Genomic DNA, 25,510 nt, shown 5'->3' on the forward strand with positions numbered 1-25,510 from the left:
GTGGACTGAGTAGTGTGAGTAGCAAATTGCAGGAGCGCCTGAAGGGGGCTGGGGAGGAGGCAGAATCCCCTTCTGCTGACACCAGTGTTTAAAAGGCTGTTAAAGCTCAAATTCTCTTTCACAGGTAAAGAGGAGAAGGGTTCGGGCAAACCTGATTGACAGCTTGTGTCAGTCAAATAGCCACTCCAATTTATGTAACCAGTTCAGGTTTTTCCAGGTGATGCGAAATTAGGCAAAGTGGGAGAGCCTCCCTGAAACTCTGGGTTTCCAGAGCTGAGTGAAGAGCCGAACTCAAAGGCCAGGGTATTTGGAAAGAGTTTTGTAAGAACTCAGGAACAAGCAAAGGCCCTAGAATGTTTTTTTTCTCCTCAGAATGTAATTGTTTAGCAAAATTCCTGCCAAAGGCAGTGAAGAGGGCAGGAAGATTCATGTTTGGGTGCTTGAGTACAGGATTAGAGGGAGTGGGAGGGCAACCTTGAAGGCATCTTCTAATTAATTAAGTTGAACTGCATCAGTATGAGAAGGCACTGTAATGTATTGCACTAACTCCCCTTGTGCTGTCTCAGATGGTTGAGCAGTGGAGCTGTCCGTCCCTGTGGCCCCATGCCATGGATTGTACCAGCTGTGTCCTTTCCCCTCTTCCAGGTGAAACAGGTAAGTATTTGGATGCTGAATTGCCTGCTTATTTCAGAGTTTTTTGCTTAGAATATCTTTGTTTTTCCATTAGGATTGTATCAGTCTTAGATGTTTTTTTACTCCCCATCTAGTTATGGAACACTGGAGTATTGGCCACAGGCAGAGAAAAGTTGTAAGGTGAGCCAGGCTGGGCATGGAAAATAATTCAGGTACAGACCAGAGAATATTGCTCATTTCTGGAGGTTTTAGTATAAATATTGTTGCAGACCTTTAGAGTCTCTTTCTGTATTCTAATGTGGCACAAAGGTCTGCTTTCAAGGACTATCTGCTATTTTTACTAAGTTACTGTCTTCATGTTTAAAATATCTTCCTGTTAAAGGAATCTGAAAGAGAAAATATGCTTGATGCTTTTGTCTGGTGTTTTTTGGAGGAATCCTGTTTTCTATAGCTTGTGATCTATGAAATACACCTACATTGGTCCTAAGGTACCAAGGTGTTTTGTGGTATCTGGAATAGCAAGTAAAAGTTATGGACATCTCTCTGGATTGCTTTTGACTGCAAAGGTGGGTCATGATGATCGACTTTCTTTCTGAAAGCAAATTTAAGGCGTTTACTGGTGTTGGGGAGAAGCATTTTATAAGGAAACAAATATTTGTTTCCTTTACCCAGAACATATCCCCTTTCTCCCCATGATCCCCTATCTAACTCTCCAGGTTATTTGCATGTTTTCAAGGTCAGGGTCTGGAAGGATTCCCAGTTTGCTCCACTTAGGCGCCATTGCAATTATAATTTCACACTTGGCCTTCAGCAGAACGGAATGTCTCATCTCTTGGAAAGGAATATGCATAGGAAAACAAATAAAAGCACTTACCAGCTGGTGCCTGGTGAATTACACTGTTTGAAGTTCAAGGATATTGAGTATAGTATATGCTGATTGGCATTTATGTGGATGTTTGACTGGCATAATTTTACACTTTGTAGCACACAGACATGCACTAGTGCAGTTTCTGTCTTACCATGTGAAAAAAGATGTTTAAATTCTCATGAATTTTCCTTTTTCCCTCTACATACCTGATTTCTTCTTACTGGCAAATGGTCTAGGTTGCTTCCTCTTTTTCTTGATCCCACATAATCGCTTTGGTCCTCTTGTCATAAAACATAGGTGGAGACAGCCTGTAGCAGCAGCTGGCTACCAGGAAGCCCTTGATTGCTGTGTGGCTCCAGCAAGGAGGAGATATTTCTTGCCTGCTGTCAGCCCTTAAGCTCTTGTGTTACTGCTGGACAACTCTCCCTCTTTCCTTCTGTTCGTGTCCCATCACCCCAAAAATGGCTTTAAAAACTGTATGTGGCAGAAGAAAACAAGTTAAAATGCTTTGGTCTTATCCTCCTGGTGTAAGAGGTGTCATGGCACAACTTCTTTCACCAGGTGCTAGTTTGCAACATGGAAATGCTGTCTGTGTTGAAAGAAAAAGTTAGTATGTGGGAATACTTTCCCCACCACCAAAGGAAATTTGGAGCTCTGGTTTCTACTGAACTAGATAAACAATGGAATTGCCTTCAGCTGTCTCCAGGATTTAGTAAAAGTAAGACATTTTGGTGCTAAGACTTCCTGTAGTAGTGGTAAAAATCCTCCTTTTTGAAGAACCAAATCTCTTCCAACTTTGCTGCTTAGTTTTTGTCAATACTAAATTATTTGCATCAGTTGGAGACTCAAAGAAAAAGAACAAAAAGATGCTTAAAGTATATATAATGTTGGAACATCTTGCCGTGTGATTTATAGAAATGCCACAAAAATGTATGTATTATGCTAGGCATTAGAAAGCCCTTTAAAACACCCACACTCAACAGGCTGTGTTTTTCCTTTGTTTTCTCTTGCTGTATCTTAGTTCTAGATATTGAGGATGGTAAATGTACAAATATAATCTGTTTTGGTCATTCTGTACCATAGCCTTTCTTCCTATCCCTGTGCAAAGCAGAATATTGTTTTATTCCCAACTTATTGATACTTGTATATCTCTTATCAGCTGTGCTGAAGCCGGATGTGTAAGCACCTGTTTGTCAGCTCTGGCTGTTACCTAGAAACATCATGCAACTTTTAGTATTCTTTCACCCACTTAGTCCTTAGGCTTATATTAAAAACCTTACCAAGTTACCTGTTGGCTTTATCAGGGAGGCAGACAGGGGAAAGCAAGATCAAAATACTTTTGTATGTACATATTTATTTTATATCAGCCTCAAACTGCTGAGACAAGAATGAAGTGTTTTTTTCAGGCTGCAGTGCCATAAATCTCTAGACTGGCTCTTGTAGTTTATTGAGGCTGAATGGCTGTGGTGATCCTCCATAAACAACTTGGACATGTGGAAGATGAATTTTAATGAGTATTCTCAAAGCTAAGTGCTACCTCTTGCTTCTACACCTCAAAATTACTCATTTTTATTTTTATGTTATATCAGAGGCTGCACTGTGCTTCCCCCTACCCCCCCGTTACTTACACTTAAGCTGGATTCTGTCAAGCCCAGAGGAAAGGGAACATAGCTGTGTACACAGAGGAGGGGTTTCCACCTGGCCTCACTTATGCAAGGGTTTAAACTCCCGGTCAAAACACCTGGACTTTTAAATGGGAGGGATTAGCGACTTGTGCTCAGGGATTGTTTCATTTGCTTTTGCCTGTGCAAAAGGCTTTTGTGTTTTGTGTCCTGTCTGCAGAATGTTCAACCTTGTTCTAGGAAAGGCTCCAAAGTAAATTAGAGCAGCCTCAGGGGCTGTTTTAAATCATAGCAGCTGAGGCCTTACCCCAGCACTTCACACTCCACCCTGTGTCTCTTCCACCAACACACTCTACAATAACCTCAGATCTTTACCTTTTCATAGAGAGAACTCTTGGCTTTGCATCACTGGTAGGTTTTCCTAGGTAGCCTGGGAAATCATCAAATCTGGTTCACAATAAGCAAAGGCAATGATAAACTGACCACTGGCTTTTCTGAGAAATGGACAGTCACCAGTTACTGTAATTCAGCATTCCTGTTTATATTCTTGAGTGCACAGACTGACGAAGTAGGAAAAACACAGCTAGAATAATTGCTCCTGGGTATTGTACTTTCATTTGCATTCCTGAAGCTGCTGATGACAATTTCCCTGAACTTCTAGCATTGTGTGATTGCCCATATCCCTTCTCTGGAGTTTCCACTTTCCTCAGCTCTGACAAATACTGGTCAGTGATGGAGGCAGGGCAGGAAAATTGATGGATCAGTGGAATGATCCAGTACCAACACATCCATAGTTACAAAAATAGGCAGTGATTCTTGTCATTTCCTTGTTCTGACACAATTTCCTGCCCTCCTCTTAGGCTGTTCTGAAGATTGCCCAGATGACAGATCTCTTTGAAGCCTGTCAAACCCCTCTGCAGAGCACCTCTCCTGTTAGGAATTGCTGTCTTGGAGAACAATGGCTGGGAGCAGGGTGAGGAGCTGTGCTGTGTTAACAGCCTTTGATCACACCTGGCATGTATCCAGCTGGGGCCTGCTTGTGAGCACTGCTGGTTTTTAGCATTTCTGATCATATCACACTAAAGCACAGAAGCTGCTTTGCTTGATGAGTTTTATTATACCCCCCAGAGATTTAGTCATCTCCAGCCTTCTTGGAGCACCTTAGAACAGGAGAGGGATGTGGGAACTAGAGATGCTCCTATATGAGCTAGTTAGGATGTGACTGCAGCAGCCAAGAGAGGAAGGTGAATGAGTTTAATTAATAGGGTTCTGATAATGCAGTTTATTTTGACAGAAGAGGATTAATGAGATCTCACAGCTGCAGCTCTGCTGACAGGTCTGTGTGTGATAATGTCTGGCATGAGGTGGTAGTGCACAGATGGAATTGATAACCTCTTTGTCAAGTGCAGCTGTCCTTGGCATAGGAAGTGTGATAACCTTTAACAATTTCATCAAGACCCTTAGGGATCTATCTGCTGGTGGCTCTAAGGATATTTGTGACATCTGGCCTGGCTTTGCAGGCTGGCCACCTTAAGTTTGTCATCCTCAAACCATGTTAAGTTTAGTTATGGTAGTTGTCAGCTTACCTTGCATAATTTCTCGGTCTTTAATACTAAAAAGGAACCGAAACTAAAAGACTAGAGTCCTTAGGTCAGTGTTATTTAGAATGGAGTATTTCTATTTGCTTATGGGATAACACTTGGGGAGCAATGCTAGGTGAGGCTCTAAGTAGATTTGTGGCCATCCCTACATGTAAACACTTATTCTAGTCCAGAAGCCCTAATATTGCATAATTCATTCAACATCTAGAACTATGCACAAGACTAATATCCCTCAGAGTCAGCAGTTCTAGTTTGTCTGATTAAATAATGTATTGGAAATATGTATTACCAACAGGCATGGGGTCTGCTGTGCTCCCAGTTTTAGACTGGATTTCAGCTTGGAGACATTTTTGCACTATAAAGAAGTGATTAAAAAACACATTAAGAAAAATAATGAGCAAGAAGCTGTTTTTCCTGATTCAAGTCAGTTGTAGGAATGTAAATCTTGTTTCTTAGCTATCAGTTATTAGTAAACACAGTTGAAAACTCTCCTGTGTTAAAACCTGTATGTGTAACTTTGTTCCCTCAGCTACTTCAAGGACCAAATGCCTCACTGCAGTTCTGGTAAGAGCATGGGGCTGAGAACTGAAAATTCCAGGGATCCAGTTTTCCTTTTTCAAGAAGTACAAGCAGAAAACACAAACCAAAATAACTCACTCATCTCCTTCCCTAACAAACACTTTGAGATTACTGGAAAGATCAGAATTTCATATTTTATTCCTGACTGTCACTGGTTTCTCACCTGAACCAACCATCAAACTAAAACTTTGCTTGTGACAATCTTTCTTATGACAGTACTTCTGAGATGTATGAGGACAAATGGAGAAATGCTGGTAAATTCCTTGGAGATTCCTGGATACAATTCCTTACTCAAACCCCTAAGTATACTTTTGCCCTAGCATTTGTTTGCTGCTCTCATGAGCCCACAGACCCACTGCTCAGCTCTGCACTATTCTTGGGATGAATCAGAAACTGAGTTTTCAAATGTTCTAGTTCATTTTTTGCAAAAGAAACAGTCCCCTGCCTTGCTGCTCAATAGGTTGTCAGGAAAAATGACTGGCATAGATACTTAATTATAAGTTCTGTCACAAAACACAGCCTGCTTAAATGGCATTTAAAAGCTGTTCATGAATCCTGAGTGGATGAAACAATTGTCTCACATCTTTGTTCTTTCTTACCGGGTACAGCGAAATGTAGTCAGCCGTTCAAATGGTGAAGCTGCACAGAAACATGGGCATGGGATTGAAAAAGAGAGAAGAGGAAGCTATGAGGTTGTGATGGTTTCTTTGAAGTTTAAACTTAGGTTTCGCCATGCAGCATTTCCGCTGTTCAGACAAGAAATGGTCAGTGGCACCTCAGAGCACAAAATCCAGCCCTAAAGAGTGTATCACACATGTAGCTGATAAGGTGGATCATAATGATGTTAAGTGGGATAAAAATATGTGGTTTTTCAAGGTAATCTTTTGGTGCTGAAAGTGAGTAGTTAAGCCATAACTAATTATTGTAATTCATGCATTCATCTCAAACTATTCATGTGCTTAAGTCTCCCATAGTCTTGAGTGCGTTTATTTATGCCGTTGCCCAGCATGACTGAAACCTTGCATTTAGCTTAGTTTGCTTCTAGGAATGGCTTAATACTTGCAGACCTGGGGAGCAAACACACCCTTGGTCCTGCTCCAAATTCTGCCTGTAAACCAGGTGCTTAGCTGCAAGGAAAATGAGCTGCTACTCAGGGACTTGTAATTCTCTGTGTTGGGGCCATCAGGACTCCTAGGACCCACTTGTCCTAAAGAAGTAAAACACAAAGCTTAGCTCTTGCAGGAGATTTTCCTTTTAAAAAGCCTTTCTCAATTGCATACCTGAGGGGTTGTGCCCAGGGCTAACAAATGACCAAAGCAATCTACTAAGCAAAGTTCTGTAAACAAGTCAGTAAAGCTGGTGGTGAACAGGTGGTAGGTGCAAACAGAATAGCTCAAAGTTGTGATAAAGGGATCTTTAAAGCTTCTGATGGTGTTTCCAGCGAACACCTTCTATCTGTAGGTGAGAAAAAAGGAGGAATCCAAAGTCCAAGACTTGTTACCAGATACACTACCTTACAAGGTCAGGAGAAAGGGTGTTTTAATCTACATGGGAGGGAAATTTAGGTTAGATATACAGAAGAAATTCTTTACAGTAAGGGTGGTAAGGCACTGGAACAGGTTGCCCAGAGAACTTGTGGATGGCCTATCCCTGGAGGTGTTCAAGGCCAAGTTGGATGGGGCATTGGGCAACCTGGTTTAGTGGAAGGTGTCTCTGCCCATGGCAGAGGGGGCTGGAACTAGGTGAGCTTTAAGGTCCTTTCCAACCCAAATAATTTCATGACTGTTTTCTTCTGTGATTTTATCTCCTTTTGTCACTGCTGTAAACAGGCTGTGCAGAGAGATGGGCTGGATACTAATGCTTCACTTGCTCCCTCTCTGAAAGGTTGCAGCTGAGCCTGTGATCAGGAAAATAGCTAAAACCATCATTTTCAGCACCCTCAAACTGATCCCCATTGGCCAGGTTTTGCTAGAGGCTTATGAGGTTGTGTTTTTTCTTTCAGCAGTCAGAGTACAGGTGGGAAAAGGAGAGGAAAGTTTTGGGTTTTTTTTTTCAGATTAGAAGACATATTTTCTTTATGAGAAAATCACATATTCACACAAAAAACCCCGAGTAGGACTTGATAACTCCAACTGTAGTTCTCAATTATGTGTTTTTTCTCTTCCCTCAAAGGAATTGATAGTGCCATCCTTAATAAAATCCAGAAGAAAAATCTTTGTGTCCATGAAGAGAAGGTGTACAGTGGCTCCTTGTGAGTATTTCTGGAAAATTAGTAATAATTATAATAATGTATAATAAGAACTTTTATGCACACTTAAATGTCTCTTGCTGAAATATTTTTGCTTGCTGTGTTTTTAGCTGCGCTTTTTTAATAATGTGTTTTACAGTGGGATTTAATTAGTGCTCATCTTTAAGTCCTATACTTAGCAAAGTACTGTTATGCATATCTTGGCTCTCAGTGACTTCATGTTACAGTGGATGCATTCATAAATACCCTCACATTGATGTTTTGGTGACATTTCCAGTGTCATGTTTCCTCCTCTCTTCCCCTCAGCCTCTCAGTGATCCCAAGGATCTGTGCACTATTGTCCTCCCTTTCTTTTCGTGGTCAGCAGTGAAGTAGCAAAGAGCCTTGATACTCTGCATGCTGTTCCCTCATCAGCATCCTTAATACAGTTACATGATGTCCAGGAGAAGAAAATTTCTCAAGCTAATTTTCTGCAGAGCCCATATTTGGTAGTCTTGTAATAGTTAATTGATTTATCTTCTTATTGCCACTAACTTGTGGCAAGTTTTTCTCATTTGGGTGGATATTTGGTATGAGAATTGAATTTCTGTATCTCTCCTATTGCATCCAAAGAGCACTGTTACATTTCATTTTGGCAGGCACATACAAGCTACTTTCTTTTGCTACTTCAGAAATAAGCTTCCACCTTTATTAGATTGCCTTTGGGCATGTTTACAGTTTTGTCTCTCTTGCCTTTGATAAAACACGCACAGAACTATATTTGATACACGTTTTGTGGAATCACAGACCTAACAGAAGAGTATTTTAAAGACTGTGTTTTGTGTTTTTTTTTTAGTTCTAAACTAATTATCTGAAGCTGATAGTTTTCTTGCTTTAGATGAAAAGAAGAAAATCATTAGTGGCACAAGTTTGGTTTCTTCTCTATTTTCAGTTGAGATTGTAGATTAGTTTTCTGTTCTCAGCCAACTTCTTAAATTTTTAATAGCATGAACTGAGTAAAAGTGGTCTATTCAGAAAACAGCAAGCTTTTGAGAACTTCTATGCATTTTAGGACTTGCTGTATGCTTATTGTTGTAATACTGACTGCAGTAACCAATGTCACTGAGGTTGTGCTGGAACATCAGGATCTGGCCATTCAAACATGACCTTTAAGTCAGAAAGCAAAATAAAACATTGCCAATTTTTCCCCCTGTTCCTCTAATATTGCTCATGTGTCCAAGCAATAATCGTACTGATGTATAACTCTCTGCTCTTGTACTGCTGGCACCTTGCTCTTGATTTTGTGGATCCATGTGGGACTGTGAATAATTCCAAATTGTTCCTCTCCAGATCTGGTTGAAAGAACTGAATTAATGGTTTTTACGTTTTCCTCACATTTTTATTCAGTGGTTAGTAAACGATTCTTTGCACTGTGACAAACCCTTACCACATGTCCATGACAATTTATATTTTGCAATGGTATAGCATGGTTGCATCACCAAGTTTCAGTCTATGGTGTGAGATGAGTGTCACTACGTCAGCTATGCTCTTAGACAATGTGTAATCTCTGATCAGAATGATATGTATGGAATGTAAATATATTCCATCCCCAAGCTTTCCTTTCCCCATCCCATTGCCCTGCACTTAGCGCTACCACATTCAATGGATGTTAAAGACCATAGGTGGAAGTGGTGACGTGTGGGAGCTCTCTGAGAAGGGATGTGGTGCAGTGTGTGACCCAGGGTGCTCCAGAAACAACCTGGTGCTCAAGGTGCTGTTGGGAGGCAGTTGCCGTTCCACGCTGTGGCAAAACCATGAAGAAACACGTGGGGCCACGTTGCAGCTGCAGACATGCCAGGTAAGCATGTCACCTCAACCAATCCTGCTTCAGTTTCCTTGTCCGGAACGCAGCCACAGTGCTTGGCTCCCTTGTTAGGCACCTGGAGGTGCTGCCAACAAAACACGTTGGGAGATGCAGCCAAGAACAAGTGTTACGTGGCAGAAGTGCCGCTGTTGATTTTATTTCCCTTGGCCCGTCCTCATTCCTGTAGTTTCCTTTCTGGCTCCACCCTCACCCAGGACTCTCCGAGGGAGTGCTGCCAGACTCCTACCCTCTGCTACCACCTTCCCCGATGTCCCTGAGTTTCGGGGACAAAACCCTCGGGGTTTTAGCTTTGGTGTGGGGGGAGTGCTTTGGTCTTGGTGGGGAGTGGGCGGGACGGATGGAGGTCCAACAGGGGATGGTGGTGCTACGAGGGAAACGATCCGCGGAGGGATGCACCAAGGAGATGCACCGAGGGGATGCCCCGGGCAAGCCGTGCGGGAGGGGATGCTGGCGGGGGTGGGTTACGGGAAGCTCCGGAGGTTCGGGCGTGGGCGGGGAGCGGAGCTGAGCGGAGCACGCAGGGAGGTGCCGGCGGGCGGCACCGCCCCGGGAGGCGGGAGGGGTCGGGGACAGGCAGTGGTGACAGCGGCGACGACAGCGGCGACAGCGACACGTGCCCACCTCGGGACCGCGTCCGCCGAGCGAGTCCCCGGCGGCGATGGGCGGCTGCGGGCACTGTGCGGACCCGGCCCGGAGAACAGGTAACCCCAGAGCAGAGAACAGGTAACCCGGGCCGCTCCCGGGCGGGGACCCCGCTCTGCTTCGAGCTACTCGGGACGGCGGCGGGAGCGCTCCTTCCCGCGGGGCTCCGAGTGCGGGAGTCCGCTCTTACAGAGGAACCCGCGCGGGCTGGAGGGAGGTTTTGTACGTTTTCTTTTTTTTTTTTTTTTATTTTGTTGTTTGTTTGTTTTGCTGGAGATTCGGTGGATTTCGCCCGGGTTTTTTTTTTGTTGCCCGCCAAGTCGCTCTCTCTGTTGATGCTTCCCCCCAGGCACCAACAGAACTAACTTTGCAGACTCGAGGTTACTCCGCGCTTTTCTGTGTGCTGCTTTAGTGATGCTGCACCAGGTGCTGCTCGCACCTTGTGTGAAAATGTTTTATTTTGCTGTTGGTGTGAGAAAATGATGCTGGAGAAGTCCTCTCCTTTCCCAACCAGCTCGCACTGAGCTGATTCATGGCGATGTGCACTTGCTGGCTGAAATTGAAGTGGTTGGTTATTGACTTTGACTAAATAAATAAACCACTTAATAGTAATAATAAAACAATCCCTAAACAAAAAACAAAAACATTTACACGACTACATCAATAAAGCGAAATTGCTCAAAGAGCACCTTTGAGTGAAATGTAAGGTGTAAAATACAGTTGTTTAAAAGAGATTGCTCAACTGATTGTAATGAAAAACAGTGTGATTTTTCATTGGTGTTTGCCTAGCACAACTTGGCAACTGGCAAGAAACCAGTTGGTGCCCTTAGTTTTATGACAGTCAGTTGTTCACAGCACACTGAAAGCTGAAGTGATGCTACGTGGTATTAAGAAAATAGAAGTTCTCACCTGGATATTTTAGTATTAATTTCCTGTAATTAAGCTGTAGAATTTGTCATGTATTTTGCAGGGATTTTGATTAATTCTTAAGAAGGTAATACTATTGAATGGGTCGATTTAGCTGTCAGGATAAATGGGTGTATTTGAGTAATAATCTTACTATTTTATTGCTTTCTTATCTTAAAGCAAATAAGCTTTCATATGCTGTAGAAGATGGATTCAGTATGTGTAGTTTCACTTTCCAGTAGCTGTGGGATGAACAATTTGAAGAAAACGGTGCAGAGAGGAAATCTAAAATTTTATTTCTTAAAAAGTTTTGTACATTTTTAATTGGGATGTTATTATGTGCTGTAAAGGAAAGTTTAACTTTGATTATATTATAGAACCTAAAGGATGGTTTGTAGATGTGTGTTTTTAAGGTGTCAGTTATAAAGAAGGGCATGAGGAGGGGCACTGCTGTCATTGACAGGAAGGTGGGTGTCTAAATAGCATGTGGATTCCTGTAATCATCCCCTCCTGGGGCAGTGCATGAGGCTGTAACAGTGCTAAAGTTGTTGCTTATCATGTCTTTCAATGAAAGTAGTACCATAACTGACTCAATTTCACTGCAAGTTTTTTTTCCGAGGGTCTTTCTCATTTGCTTATATAATCAGCTGTTTTTTTATTAACTTCACTGATGAAATGCCTCTTTATTTGAATAGGTAATTATTAAAAAATGTACCTGCACAGGCAACAAATGATGCTGAGGAGAACAGTCGTGCTTTGAATGCTGGCGTTTGCTGGGATGTGATGAAGCTGGGGTCAGGCTGTGTGTGTGGCTGAAGTGGGCTAGAGCCAGGGGATAAACCTCATCCCAGAAGCTTCTTTGTTCCTCCCACTGAGATTTCCAGGCACTACTGAGTTTCTGATACTAAGGAACTTCTGCCACTTTAGTCTACACTGTGCAGATTTGCCTGTCTCATCTTTATAACTAGTTTCTTACTGATAGCTGAAGGTTTCCATGAGGACTCCACCAGTGGCCATCAAGTTCATGCAAGATGTGTGTAACAGCTTGTGTTGTCACTTTGTTATGAGAATTTTGGGGTTTATGTATTTGGTTTACAAACACCGCTATCATGAACTGATTTTGGTATAGGGCTTTGAATTCCAATCTCCCAAGGTGCAGAGAGTTGAGGTGTCATCATCTCCATGCTGGCTGAGGTGCCTGTGCCTGTGCCTAGGTAAGAGGGAAGTTTTACCTTAGCAGAGGAGAGCAAAGCATGCCAAATATGTTCTGCATTTCCTTTGTGTCGTTTCCATCCTTGAGTGGAAAATTGCTCCCGATTTCCTCAGATCTGGAGGATTTACCTTGGCACCCTTCCCACATTCCCATTTACTTCCAGTTGTACTTATTAGATAACATGCTTGTGCAGAAACTTTTTATAAGAAAGAAAAAGAACATTTTTTCCTCAATCTGTTCCTGATGAAGTTAAGCAGTTAAATGTTCCCGAGGTGCAAAAGATCTGTTTCTTAAGACAAAACTGGTCTTTGCAGGATTGTGAGGATGTTGGAAGTATGAGTGCCTTGAACTCGGATTTCAAACTGCGTATCCACTTAACAGCTGTACCTGAGTGCACTTCTATTTTCTAAGTTGTTGATGCTATAAAATCTTGGAACTAGATGGAATATTCATATTTAGGTAATGCATGTGTCTCAATAGCAAGGCTTTCTTTCTGTATTCCACTGTAATCTATGTAAGGTTTTCTGTAATCCAAGTAAGGATTAACACCCCATTGTCTTCTGTGTGAGGGTTCTAATGAGAAAAGAAAGTGGACCAAGACTCCCATGTTTGATCAAGTGATTAATCATTTTGTTATATGCCTGGCAATTTCTGCCTTGAAGAAATTAGCTTGGGTGTAACTACAGGTTTACCAGCATAGCCGTGGAGTGGGTGGACTGCTGCGTGGGCAGATGGTTTTGGTCCAATTTAGGGATCAATAATAAGGACACCATGTTAATGGAGATTTCACTTCTGTTGGATGTTCTCCATGTTCCCTGGATCTTGGGTATAATGTACTGTAAGGCACTATGGATGTGCAGTCTGTCTGTCCTGCCCTGATGATGGCACCTCCTAAAGCAAACTTGACTTTCAGCACTCCTGTGACCACGTGCCTTGCTGTGCTGAGGTAAATACTTGCTCAAGCATAATTGTATTTACACTTACTCATCATATAGTTACTCTGGAGTGATACAAAGGAGGGTCTTGCTGTAATGTTTTTAAAAATATTTAGGAATTACTAGTTTTTATTAATCAAAAAATCCAGTCCTTTAAAAAGCTACACAACCAGAGGTAATTTTCAAACCCCTTAAACTGTTCTTTCAACTTAGAAATTATTTGGTAAAATATTTGTTAAGCCTGTAGAAAAATAAGATGTTAATTAGCTCTTCTTGAAACATTCCTAGATGGTTTTGAACTTAGGTTGTTTTGCACTACAGTAGGTATTCAGACAAATCAATTATCTCAGGAAAAAAAGTCTGTGGTGTAAGGCAGTTAAGTTTGGATGGTGTAACATTAACCAGCCTCCTTGAATGAACTGGGCTTTTCAATTAAAAGAGCTCGTTAGAGGGGAGAATGCAGAAGTGGGTACAATCTGAGTGATGTGGAGTAAACAGAGAACAATTACTCCTAATTTCACGTAGCTCAAGTTTTTAAAGAGGTGAGAATAAATGAACAAGATTCAATGAGTTTTTTTTCCTAAGGTACTTTTCAATAAAATTAAAATGCTTCCATAGTTAAATTATGCTTCTGTTTCACACAAGCATAATTTATCTGTGGAACTCATTACTGCGATATCTTCCTGTTGTTTAGGATATAAATGAATTTTGAAAGTAGTTTGGCAAATTAATAGAGAAAAAGTATGCTGGGACTGTTAATCACAAAGTTGCAGTTACAATTTCTAGCTGAAGCACCTCCTAAATCACAGATTCCTGGAAGCCAGGAGATTATTTTGCAGGCAGAATCACAGTATAATTTCCTGACCTTATAGTCTTTCCCTGAGCATCTGTTTTCAGTCAGAGTTAGAGGCAGCTTATTGGGCTAAATTGATATTTGGAGTGATGTAGTCCCCTTGCATGCTCTGTGTGATGGAAATTTGGATGGGTTTTCCTGAAATGACTTCTACTTTGTCTGAAATGGTTCCAAGCAGGTGAATGTTAGATGTAACTTCAGTTTTCACACTTGGGAAAAACCTGAAGTCAACAGTGTGCTCCATGCTGTGTTTCCTTAAGTTTTGATTAACTGGCTATTCATAACCATAATCTGTTAAGAACACAGATCAAGCTGACCTTTTGCAAGGCTACAGTACTGCTGCAAAGCTCCATTGTTTTATCACTTGTGAAATGGTTGGATTATTGTGTGAAAATCTGGAGGATGTTATGATTTCAGTTTTGATTTCTGTTTTCTTACATGTATATTGCTTTTCCAAGGAGACTTTTTGTTATCTGCATGTAAGCAGCCTGCTGACCTTTAGGCATTTTTTTGAACCTTTGCTTTTGATGCTTTCACTGCCTTCTGTTAAAACCTGCGTCAGGGCTGATGGGGACAAACTGTGTATGTATCTGTCCTTTCCCGTTGACTTCAGCTGCTGCTTGTCTAAGGAAAACAGATCCTTGAGCTGGGAGCCTTCAAGTCTACTTGTGGAATTGGAGCTGGAACCCTTCCAGCGTGGTCTTGTAGGTGTCCAACCTTCCCTGCCATCAGAGAGGAGCCTCGTATGGGTATGTTAGTCTTAGAGAGGAGCCTCTTGGTAACACTGTCTGGTGGTCTTTAGTTAAAACTAATTATTTTCCTGGTTTTTTGGTTAGTGTACAGTGAGAGCTGGAGCAGAGTGACCTGGAGGTGACTTTTCTGCCTGCTGTGGTGGGTGCCTGTTTCATATGTATTTACACAGATGCTCCTTCACTAGCTTGTTTTCACTTTCCCACAAAAACAACTTGATAAAATGCAAGCTAAATATTAACATAGGTTTCGAGATCTTTGTTTTGTTTTGTTGGCCTTTTGGGATGGGGGAAAAAGTGAGATATTATTCATATCCTTCCTTTCTGGGAAGCACTTGTACCCTTGACAATTCTTCCTGTTGCCCACTCCTAAGAAGTACAGTTACAGTCTGTGAAGCAAATTTTGCTTTACTGGAAATTTTAGATTTGGAGTAATTTTATTGTTTTGGAAATTCTTGGAGTTGTATAGCTTTGCTGGCTTAAGATCTGAGAAAAGATCTAATTTAGAAATAAGAGATTTCTAACTTTGTGGTACACTGTAAATTAAGACACAGAAACAGCTCTGTTGTCTTCTCAGGATTTATGAGTGTGGGCTTTCATCCTTCTTTCCCAAAGAGATAAGGCCTGATCTAGAAATAAGTTTCTAGCCAGGACAGGGTATATAATCTATGTCATTTGAAAATCTTTTAATGGAGATGAATGGAAACGAGATGGGCATGCTAATTTATTTGAGCAGCCATTTGTCTTTGTTGCCATTGATGTGGAGGTGGTGATGATCTGGAGCTGTCAGCGAGGATGGGGCAGCCTCTCAGCTCATTTTATCATGGCTATGAAATTTTTTTAAAAAGCCTGACTCATTTGTGTTTAAGTGAGGTGGGATTACAGAGCTCAGTTCTTTGAAATTTTATTGGATACAGGTTTCCCTTAAGTAAAATATTACTGAATCTAATGGTTTCAACAATTTCAAATAAAAATATCCAAATGAATGAGCGTAACTCAGCTTCTTGTCGCTGCTTCCCTGAGTTTCAAGAGGAATGTTTTTATGCTGTCTTCCCTCATGGGAAACATCTGCAGAACCAAATGGCAAGTCATTAATGCTCATTCAATAGCAGGCTTTGTTCCCAGTTTCTTGTACTTGGAAACAATTAACTGTAGCATTTTGTTTTGTCTTGTTTTTCTTTTTTGAATGCAAACATCTAATTCCAGTTATATATTCTAGTGGATTTTGTAGAAGTCCTGCTATTTGGGATTGCTTGTAATTATTTTAGAATAGATGCTTCCTACCCACGTTCCGATAGTGGGAATATTGTTTTTGTGTTTGAAGTGTGAATTGATTTTATTTTTAATATGTTAGTGACTGAATTTTGTTCAACTCTTTTAAACCTTAATTTAAGATACAAATCTCATTACAAGCTAAATGAAGACATTTGTCTTCAGTTCAGGTTGGTTTCTGGTTTCTCACTTCAACCAAGAAACCTTGGATGCCTCATAGTAGCATTTAGCAAAATATCTGGCCTTTGATACTAAGCAAATGAAAGCTGAAGAAGATCAAGCATTCATCTACTTGGTTGTAAAAGTTGTTTGAATCAGAAAACCTCCAAATCTCTTTAACTGACTGCAAGCAATTTGTGGTTCAAAACACTTGCCAAATTGGTGACTGCTGCCCTTGTCTGCTAGACACAGGGAACTGGAATGTTAATAGCTGTTAAATCCATTAAAACATACTACTACATCTTTAGAGGGGTGTTTTGACACCTATAGTAAAATTTTAGTTTTGAGCTTTTTGCGATTTTAATCCATGAGCCAAAGGAGGAGATTACATAATTATGACGGCTGAATTAATACACCTTTTAGTCTGTATTCACCATAACTAAACATCCATGATTAATAAACTGTGTTTTGTTAGTTAATTATGGGCTGAGTGGTCATAATTTGTGCATTTAACATTTACTTTGAGAATATGTGAATGGGGCAGATAATGACATATGTGGTGGTCACCTTGATCTTTTCTAAACTATCCTGCCTGGAGCTACTTGTGCATGAAAGGAGAATTAAAAACAAAAATCCCCACTGTGGTAGTAGTATACAAAGGAGCAGCCAGTGAGGTTGGGCAGCATGAGCAAGAAGCTGTAGATATGCTTAAGGAAAGGTATTTAAAGTTTAGCAAACTTTACCCCACCCTGCCTATGGCAAATTTACCCCAGATGAATCAGAACCAAATCGGTTTTTAAGGACTGTGTTATGTGTCTTCCGGTTTTCACAGAGCAGGTTTGTCATACAGAATCACAGAACTGAAAGTGAGGTTGAAATTGCTTCATCAGGTGTCATCCTGGCTCAACAATACCAGTATTTCTGTTTGGGGGAGCTTTTCTGATTGGATCGCTTGCAGGAACCAGAATTAACAAAACCAGGCTTTGCTGTAGTTGAGGTTCTCTGCAGTTTTTAGGTCTCCTAAACAGGCCACTTATTATTCATCCCAGCATGATATTCCTATATTTTAATTTTTGGCCCTATTCAAGGTTAACATAGTTACTGTAGTTGTAGTTTTTGGTTTTCTTGATAATGATGCCCATACTTGGGGCTTCAGCTTTAGCAAAATGAAACCCCAGTGTTAAGACTTTGGAAGTGCCAAAGTGTAACTGCCGATGCACGTAAGTTAAATTTACCAACTTTATCTGATCTTCTCAATAGGAAAATAATTCTATAACAGAACCTGAAGACAAGGTGCATATTTCTAGTGCCAGGAGGTTGAAAACTCAGATAGTATAAGGAAAGATACACCTCAAAACTCATTCTTTTCTGTGAAAAATGGCTGGCATTTAGGTATGTGTGCTGGCATATGTTTACAACTGGAAATAAAAAAGTTTGAAGCAGTTAAAGGGGTCTTTAGATTTTGCTGCCATTTGCGTGCTGAACATTTTGCTGTCATGACTTCGGGGGAGCAGTGTGAGTGACTTTAGTTGTATGCATTGGCATCATATTTAAAGTACTAAGCTATTGTCCAGGATGAAACCTGCAAACACTTGCCTTCACCAAGGGCTTCTTTGTATGTCAACCTTCCCTCTTTCTCTGTGGCAATGCAGAAACTCAGATCTCTTAAGTGCAGTGATTTTCTGTTAGGAGGCTTATGGTTCTTGCAGAAAATGAAGGCTTTTATTCTGCGCTACAACCCACCAACCTCCCTTTTCTTTAGGGACAGTTGCCTTCAGCCTCCTGCCTTTGGTAATTGCAAGACTGCAAAAACAGTAATTTTACCTACACATACACTCAAACTGTGAGATGTTAAATAGGAAATTTAAATCACGCAGGTCGATAAAGATTCAAAGTAATTTCATCTCTCCTGTGTGCCCAGTTCTCACTGTGAGCTCTGGGCCTGGCTTTGTGCCATGTTGCTGTTGGGAAGAGGAACATACCATAGTAAGCAAAAAAGAGGGAAGACCAACAGCTTAGTGCAGGTTTTTGTCCTGTTCAAGTTATCATCAGGCCATTTTTATGAATCAGAAGTATTCTGTTTAGGTCAGTTTGGAAAACTGTTGTTAAATAAAGAATCCTGCAGAACTTTTAATAGATCTTTCCTCTAGTCACTGAGTTTTGACAAGAGATATGACAGTAATAGCAGCTATTTAGGGAGCAATCCTGGCACACGCAAAAGTAATTTGCATGTAGTCACTAACTTCTTTTATTTAAATATATTATTTAAGTGTTGGTAAAAGGCACTGGTTGATGTGGTCTCCAGTGGAAATGAGTCTCCAATTTCCTTCCTAGGTTTGTTTTCCCCGAGAGTTATGGAAAGGGAGGATCTATTTCTGTGCGCCTCTTGTTATAAAAATAAACCTTTTGTTATGAGAAGGGAACAGGGGCTTGAAGGAGAGAGTGAGAAGGAAGGAGGTGCAGGGCTGGATTCCCACTGGAGCCACTCTGATGAGTACTGGCTCCTTCAACAAGTGTGTATCTGCCTCTCTCCTGATCGTGTTCCTCATGTGAGCCCCGAAAAACATTTTTTGTTTTTTGAGCACTTCTTATCTTGCTCTTACTCTGCTTGTACCTACATCTCTCCTTCCTCTTGCTGCTCCTCAGCTTTCTCTCTTCCTCTGCTCCAGGTGTCAGCATTCCCAGGGATCACCCGATGTGGTTGGGAACAGTGAGACAAATTATAAAATTGATACATTCAATGGTAAAGAAATATCTCAGTTGTTGGTGTGATCTGAGCATGCCACACAGAGCATTCCAAGCGCAGGATCTGGGAGTCCAGGATCTTTCTTGGAGTCTGATTTGAGGTGCACGTTATCCCCTGTGCCACAGGGCTGCAGGAAGATCTTCATGCATAGGTGTACCTGAAGAGGTTTGATGCTCAGCAGGTGTGTTTGCACTGTAAAGATCATATTTGATTGTACCAGCTTGTTACAATCCCATGAATTAGACTGAAAAGATTGAAAGGGCCCCTTGACTTGCACAGGTAAAATTACAAGCCACAATGTTTTGAAGGAAGCTGAAAAAGTGGAAGGAACATGTGAAATATTTTTTGTAAAAAATACACCCAAACACTTCCTCCTTCATTTCCTCCACACATACTCATCATTTTTCTTCTGTTTTAGAATAGACCGAAGCAAAATGAAAGCAATACTTTCATAAGCTGGAGGCAGGTGCAGGTTTTTTTCTTCTCAGTAACTTTCACTAGCAGATGCTATTTTAAGATGCTTGTAGCAGCTGGTCGTTCTGTTACTTCTCATAGTTCCTATCTGCTCATAAATGTTGAGAAAAAAGCCCTCCAGATTGTGCAAAAGAGCCTCTAATGAGTTAAAGTGCCCTTGTTCCTCTCTTGTGTGATAAGTGGAGGAAGATGTGTGCTTGTTTCATGTATTTGTGAAAGATGAAGCTCATCACCTTTGAGCCAACTAAAAATCAGAAAGCCAAGCATGGGTTGTAAAAGCCTAGAGCCTGAAAATTTAGAGATCTGTAAAAAATCCCGACCCAAAACAACAAATGCCAAACCTAAAATAGAAAATACTACTTTAGATGCCTGTATTATCTGCATGTGATAAACAGGCTTTTCTAAAGCTTTGTGTTTACCCTCGATACTATTTATGATCTTCTGCAAGGACTAGGTTTCTTTCACCTCACATCAAGCACATAAGGCTGGTTTCTTTTGGTTGCCTTATTTCCATCGAAGCATATACAGTTGTTGCTTGTGCTAATTTGGCTGACAGCAACAGGTCAAGTTTTTATTTTATTTTAGTTTAGCATCCTGCTATGCTTTGCAAAGGAGTCTGTTAGAGTAGGGCAGTAGAAGAGCAGAATCTGTATCCACAGGCTGGCATCATCTGAAACCCTACAGGGAAGCTTAAACTCATATGCCGTGGGAGCATTTGGAAGCTGGCCAAGCCATGACCCTGCTTTAGCAGCAAATCACCTGTGCAGTGAAGATGTTAGCTACACCACAGCAGTGTGCTCCCTTTGATGCTTGTTAGTGCTAAAAATAATTCTAACACTGATTTCCCCAGGGTAATTAGCCTGTGCAGAATCAGATTGAGATTTTTTCTACTGCCTTACCGAATTTAACTTCAGGTATTTACCATATGCTGTAAGAAGAAAAGGCTGTCTCAGTTTCTCAGTATTAAGATGTATGTGTCTAATTCAGAATCCTATGTTATCTTCTGGGATCATATCCAGGGAGGAATGGCCTTGGGCCCACCTAGTCCAGTCTTTCATTTTGGATTTGTTTTTTTCTACAAAGGAAGTGCAACACTGGCTTGAAAGTGTTGGTAATCCAAGGGACATCATGCCCCTGGTAAGGTATTCCCTTTTCTTTTCAATATCATGTATGAGTGTAACTAGGGCTGGGTTTGGAATGCTCCAGTACAAACTTTATTTGGATGATACTCTCTTATCTCTGTGTCTGGTGCTTAGCATAAAGCTACTGTATTTCCTGACAAGGCACTGAAATAAGCCACTGCAAAGAAGGAAGTGTTGGTTTCTTTAGAAAAAGTTATTCCACTCTTAGTAATGATTTATATTTGACTGTGTTTAAGATACAATGATATTAAAAATCTGGAGTGCTTGGTATGATCTGTTGTAGAAATAACCACCCAGCACATGCAGTGGTTGTTCTGCCAGCTGAGAGCTATTTTCCTGATATTTTCCCTTTCTCTCCTAGGGAGCAGTTGTTTAGTTTATGGCTCCTAGGGCCAGAGAGTGGAATTTATAGCAAAAAGAGAAAAGAAGAGTTTGAAAAATAGACCTCAGTCCCTTACTCCCCTGCTCCCTTATCTCCTTCTGGATGTCAGCCTTGTTTCACAGCACGCTGAATTCAGAAATTATAAACCTAATGGGGTTATATTAGAACTTTCCATAGCCAAATACTGTGTTGCATAGCAGGAGTGTGATTAGCTTTGTGTGTAATTCCAAAAATCTCATGTGTTAGGTTTTAAGTCAGTGGATGTGCCAGGTAGGCAGAGATTGGGGTGATCCTGTGCCAGAACAGCCAGAATCAATGGAGGTTTTACAGTGAGGGAGGTTCATTAGTTCCTTCTAATTTGAACCTATTTTAATATGCATCTAAGTGTGCAGCATCTTCCTAACAGCCTCTAATGCATGTTAGTGTTTTCAGCTGTGATGGATTTAAATGGTTATTGCCATTTAGTTGCAGCTGAAAACATACTGGCTGAATCAGACCTTAAAGCTGGGTGGCATGCACACTGACCCAGAGTTTTCACTTTAATTGGATAAACAAATTGAGTATAAGGACTAATAGATTTATGGAAGCTGTAATAGTGGTGGTGTGGTGCTCAGTAGTGTTTTTATCATCTTGCTGACTTTGGAGATGATGGTTATAATGCTAGCGGGGAGTGTCTCATGGTGCTTCAATGAGCATTGTGCAGTTCTGGATGTGCAGGGAATGTTTACATAGTGAAGAAAGACAATCTATTTCATAATTTCAAATGCATAAATTGATTTGGGTTTGTTTGGTTTATTTGTTAAGTTGTATTGGGAACTTTTATAATGTTTGCAGTGTGTCTTGCAGTATTTCTCACTTGTGGTTTTGCTGGCTTCCTGACAAGACAGTAAGTGAAGTAGAATTGCAGAAGGATTTCTCTAGGCTTTCAATTGCATTTGAAATATTTCTTAGAGCCACCTGTTAGAACATCTAAAAAAGTCATTAGCTCTAAATATTATATCAATTTAAGGGAGTACCTACAGAGTATTACAGTGAAAGAAACCAAAGCACATTAAAAACAAATCCTAAGGGCAATAATGAGAAGATACTTAAGGGAGGATAAAATACTAGAAATATTTATTCTATCAGTCACAGTGAACCGTGACCAACTTTTCTGTCACTACTCCTTTCCTTCTTTCCCCTGTTGCCCTCAAAGAGGAGACAGCAAAAGAAAAGAATATAATAAAAATGACAGATGCAATCAAAGTGGTCTCTCTGAAGGAAGGCATTAAACAAAATGGATTTTTCTCAGCTTTTGAGATTCAGCAGCTTATTAAAGAGAAGGCTGAAGAAGATAGGCTCGAAGATTTTTTTTCTTCCTACATAAAAACAAGGAGCCATTCAATTATAACCAACAAAGGTAAAATTGATAACGGGAAATGTTTCTCTTTGAGTGATTACTGTTTGCAGATTTTTGCTACAATGTGCCATTGAAAGGGAAAGAGTAAAGATGCCAAGCTTACACCAAGAATTTGGCAAAGTGTGTTTTTTGTCCCTGTAGTTGCTTAGGGAATATTTGGCAATATGGTTGGCCATGAACTGGGGAAGGAAGAGGGAAAACTTCTGGCCCATGGAGGATAAGGACTATGTGAATAACATGTTGGTACTGAGAACAATATGTTGGTACTGAGAACACACTGTTTACAGGCAAGAGAGAATTTCTCCCTCAAGAATTATATGTTTGTGTTGATGTTGCTCAGTGTGGCATGGTAGGGGGTATCCCAGTAATCCTGGCACCCCTGGCTCCAGCACTGTGCCAGGGTGGTCCCAGTCCCTGATCTTCCAGTGATCAGTAGGGAACAGATTTCTGATCATGGTGCTGTGTGTCTTCTTCTTGAACTGGGGAAGTGAAAAAAGGGCCAGTCTGCAGATGGCATCTGTCAGAATGCATTTGCCCATCACAGTGTATTTACCCCTTTCTCAGATTAGAACAGACTGTGCATTTATTGTTAATTGTGTATCATAGCCATCATTTGGGTTAATTTATTTGTAAATACAGTATTTATATAGGAGAAGTTGTAGCAGCATCAGGAATGTGGATGTAAAGGTTCAGAGGCAGACTATGGCCAAACTTCCAAGCAATCGAGTGACCGGTGTGGGCTTATTTCTTCTGTGGCCTCAGTTAGGCAACCTGGTGTTCTCTGTGCAGCAGATATCATTGGTGTGTTGCCCCAGTGTGGGAGCTGTGAGATGGCAGGTTACTGGAGCCATCCCTGCTGTCTTGACCAAGACCCAGAAACTTTTCACCCAGCTTTTTTTCTGGTTTTTTGTTTTTCAATTTTTTAAATTTTGCTGTTGTTCTGCTTGGCTTGAGCAGGACTCTGCTAACTGGGTTATGTGCAAGTGGGTCTCAGAGATACTGTACAGTCCCTGAACCATCCTTGCTGAATGGGCATTTCTATTCAGCAACTGAGGCAATGTAACTGTGGGGAAAAAGCATTTGAACTGGGGAAAGTAACTGGAAAAACCTACAGGAACAAGTGTGCTGCTAGGAAACAAAAATCTCAAAGCAAACAAAATAAAAACAATGGTGGTGGGTCATCATAACGAGAGGGGTAGAGAATAACAGGAAGGGAATAAGAAGCAGTAAGACCCTTGGGAAGTGGATATTGAGCTGGGCTCTGCCTTTATTTGCAACATCTTTCCTCCAGCAGGTTTCTGTGCATGTAGGCGAGCAAAGCAAAGAGCACTGGCAGCAGATGAGTTCTTTAAATGAGTCCCAGCAGTGTATTTCATAATGTTTTGTGCAAGTGTGTTTAGCCTAATAACTTCTGTTGCTGGCATGTGATGTAGCAGTACCAGGGGGAAGGCCTTGTCAAGATTTTGTGCAGAGAGGGAAGTGGCTCTCAGCTGATGAAAGCAAGTTCAGCACGAGCTTGTGCAAGGCATCAGTTGCTGCTCCAGCACAGGCATCCCTCCATCTCCAGTCAAATAGAGTGGTACTGATTCCTTTTCTCCTCCCTCCATAAACCTGTTTATCTTGAACTTCAACCTGAGTTCAGTGAGAAAGACAGACCCACCATGCCTTGGTGTACCTCAAATCTTCCTCTGAGGTTCAGAAAAAAACCTTTTTCAGAAGTTTTTACTTTTCAGTGATGCTCTGAGGGACAACACAGTTTCAGTTTTCCATGTGCACTTTGATACAGTGACTGATTCGTGGCAATAGAGGTGAAAACAGTGAAATAAGCTGATATATTTATACTAGCACACCTTCCTGTTTGGGCAAAACTTATTAGTGCTTTGTGAATGCATTGATTTATTATTTCTTATTAATATAAAGGTGGGGAGGAGAAGGTTGTGCAGCTTTAGCTACACAGTAATACAGTTAGAGAATTTTTTGTAGATCCTTAATGCTCTGCAAGTGTGGTGAGGTTAATCATAAAGTTATTTAAATAAGTTATTAAGTATCTGGCTATACCACCTCATCAAAATTAATGGTGCAAGAGTAGATTTCTTAGGAAGCAGACAGTGATTCCTCTGACTGGATTCACCCAGCAGTTGTACTTCTGTTGCCTGTTGTGGTGGTTTTCCTAGTGATCAGGAAAACAGTGGGATAAATAATTTTTTGTCAACTCTGCAATAGTTAGGAGGTAAATATGCTGTGAGTTTTGGAAGCAGCCGTCGTGTAGTTGTTAATGGTTATATATTTTTAAGGATATGTGTATGTAGTATAAACGTTTGTAAACTTTGAGTGTGTGATTGTAAAGGAGTAAATCTTCAGGTTTCATCAGCTTTTTTCTTACTGAGTTTTGATGATGATTTGACTACCTCTGCTTCACAGAATAAGGATGGTTGCTCAGCTGTTAACCACGGAAGAGCCTGTCTGTGAGAATATTCCTGTGCACAGAGATGTCCATTTGACCGCTCTCTTACGATGCAGATACAGTAAGTGATTTTCTTGTAGCTCTTTTTTTCTTGTCCCTCCAACATGTGTAAGTGCTTAGTAGGGATTAACTCACAGATGAGTCCCTCAGTGTATTTTCAAAATCAGTAGGTGATCCAAACATCTATTTTTGTCTTCATTTTTCACTCAATTGCTTTCTCTATGAGGAAAACCAAATCTACAACATGAACTTCCACTGACAGTGCATTACTGTAAGGGAATATTTTGGGGTCCCATCTGGATTTCCTCATATCCAATATGCCCTTTTCAGCCTCAGCCACTTAATTTGTTGAACTGTTTTTTTGTGTGTGTGCTTGTCCATTAACATGTCCTGTAAGAATCCATGTAGCCTTGGAAATAACCAGCAAAACCCTTCATAGCCTGGAAAAATATCAACAGAAATGCCTGTGCCAGCTTTGCCAGCAGCTTTCGTGTGCTCACATTTATCACGATTTAACTCCCATCAGTAAGTTTTGTACAGAAACACTTTTTCAAATTGGATAAACCTCAAGTTTTCACAAATCAAGACTTGGCAGAAGAAGAAATATAATGTCTCCTCTTAGCAATCATGAAGTAGTGGGCAGACATTGCATTTTTGTGTAGGAATAAATAATTGTTCTGGCTGTTTTCCTCCTAAATAATCAAACCTACCCACCAGATTGTATTTGGAAGCACTTACTAATGTGACATGCTCCATTTT

At 40.8% G+C, this 25,510-nt stretch overlaps 1 protein-coding gene across 2 annotated transcripts in view; it reads left to right on the forward strand.

The window, feature by feature from the left end:
* The first annotated feature begins 639 nt into the window (after nt 1–639).
* Nucleotides 640–25,510, forward strand: part of MCTP2 (multiple C2 and transmembrane domain containing 2) — a 127,837-nt gene continuing 102,966 nt past the window's right edge. Inside the window, exons 1-3 of one of the 2 annotated variants that reach the window (XM_071568171.1) lie at nt 640–654; nt 7,476–7,554; nt 24,709–24,812. The gene's annotated coding sequence lies outside the window, so the exon portion shown is untranslated. Of the gene's footprint in view, nt 655–7,475; nt 7,555–9,954; nt 10,117–24,708; nt 24,813–25,510 lie in introns of those variants that run through there. The other variant, XM_071568170.1, reaches the window with a different exon arrangement.

This window comes from Pithys albifrons, chromosome 13, assembly GCF_047495875.1.
Source record: "Pithys albifrons albifrons isolate INPA30051 chromosome 13, PitAlb_v1, whole genome shotgun sequence".
NCBI lineage: Eukaryota > Metazoa > Chordata > Aves > Passeriformes > Thamnophilidae > Pithys > Pithys albifrons.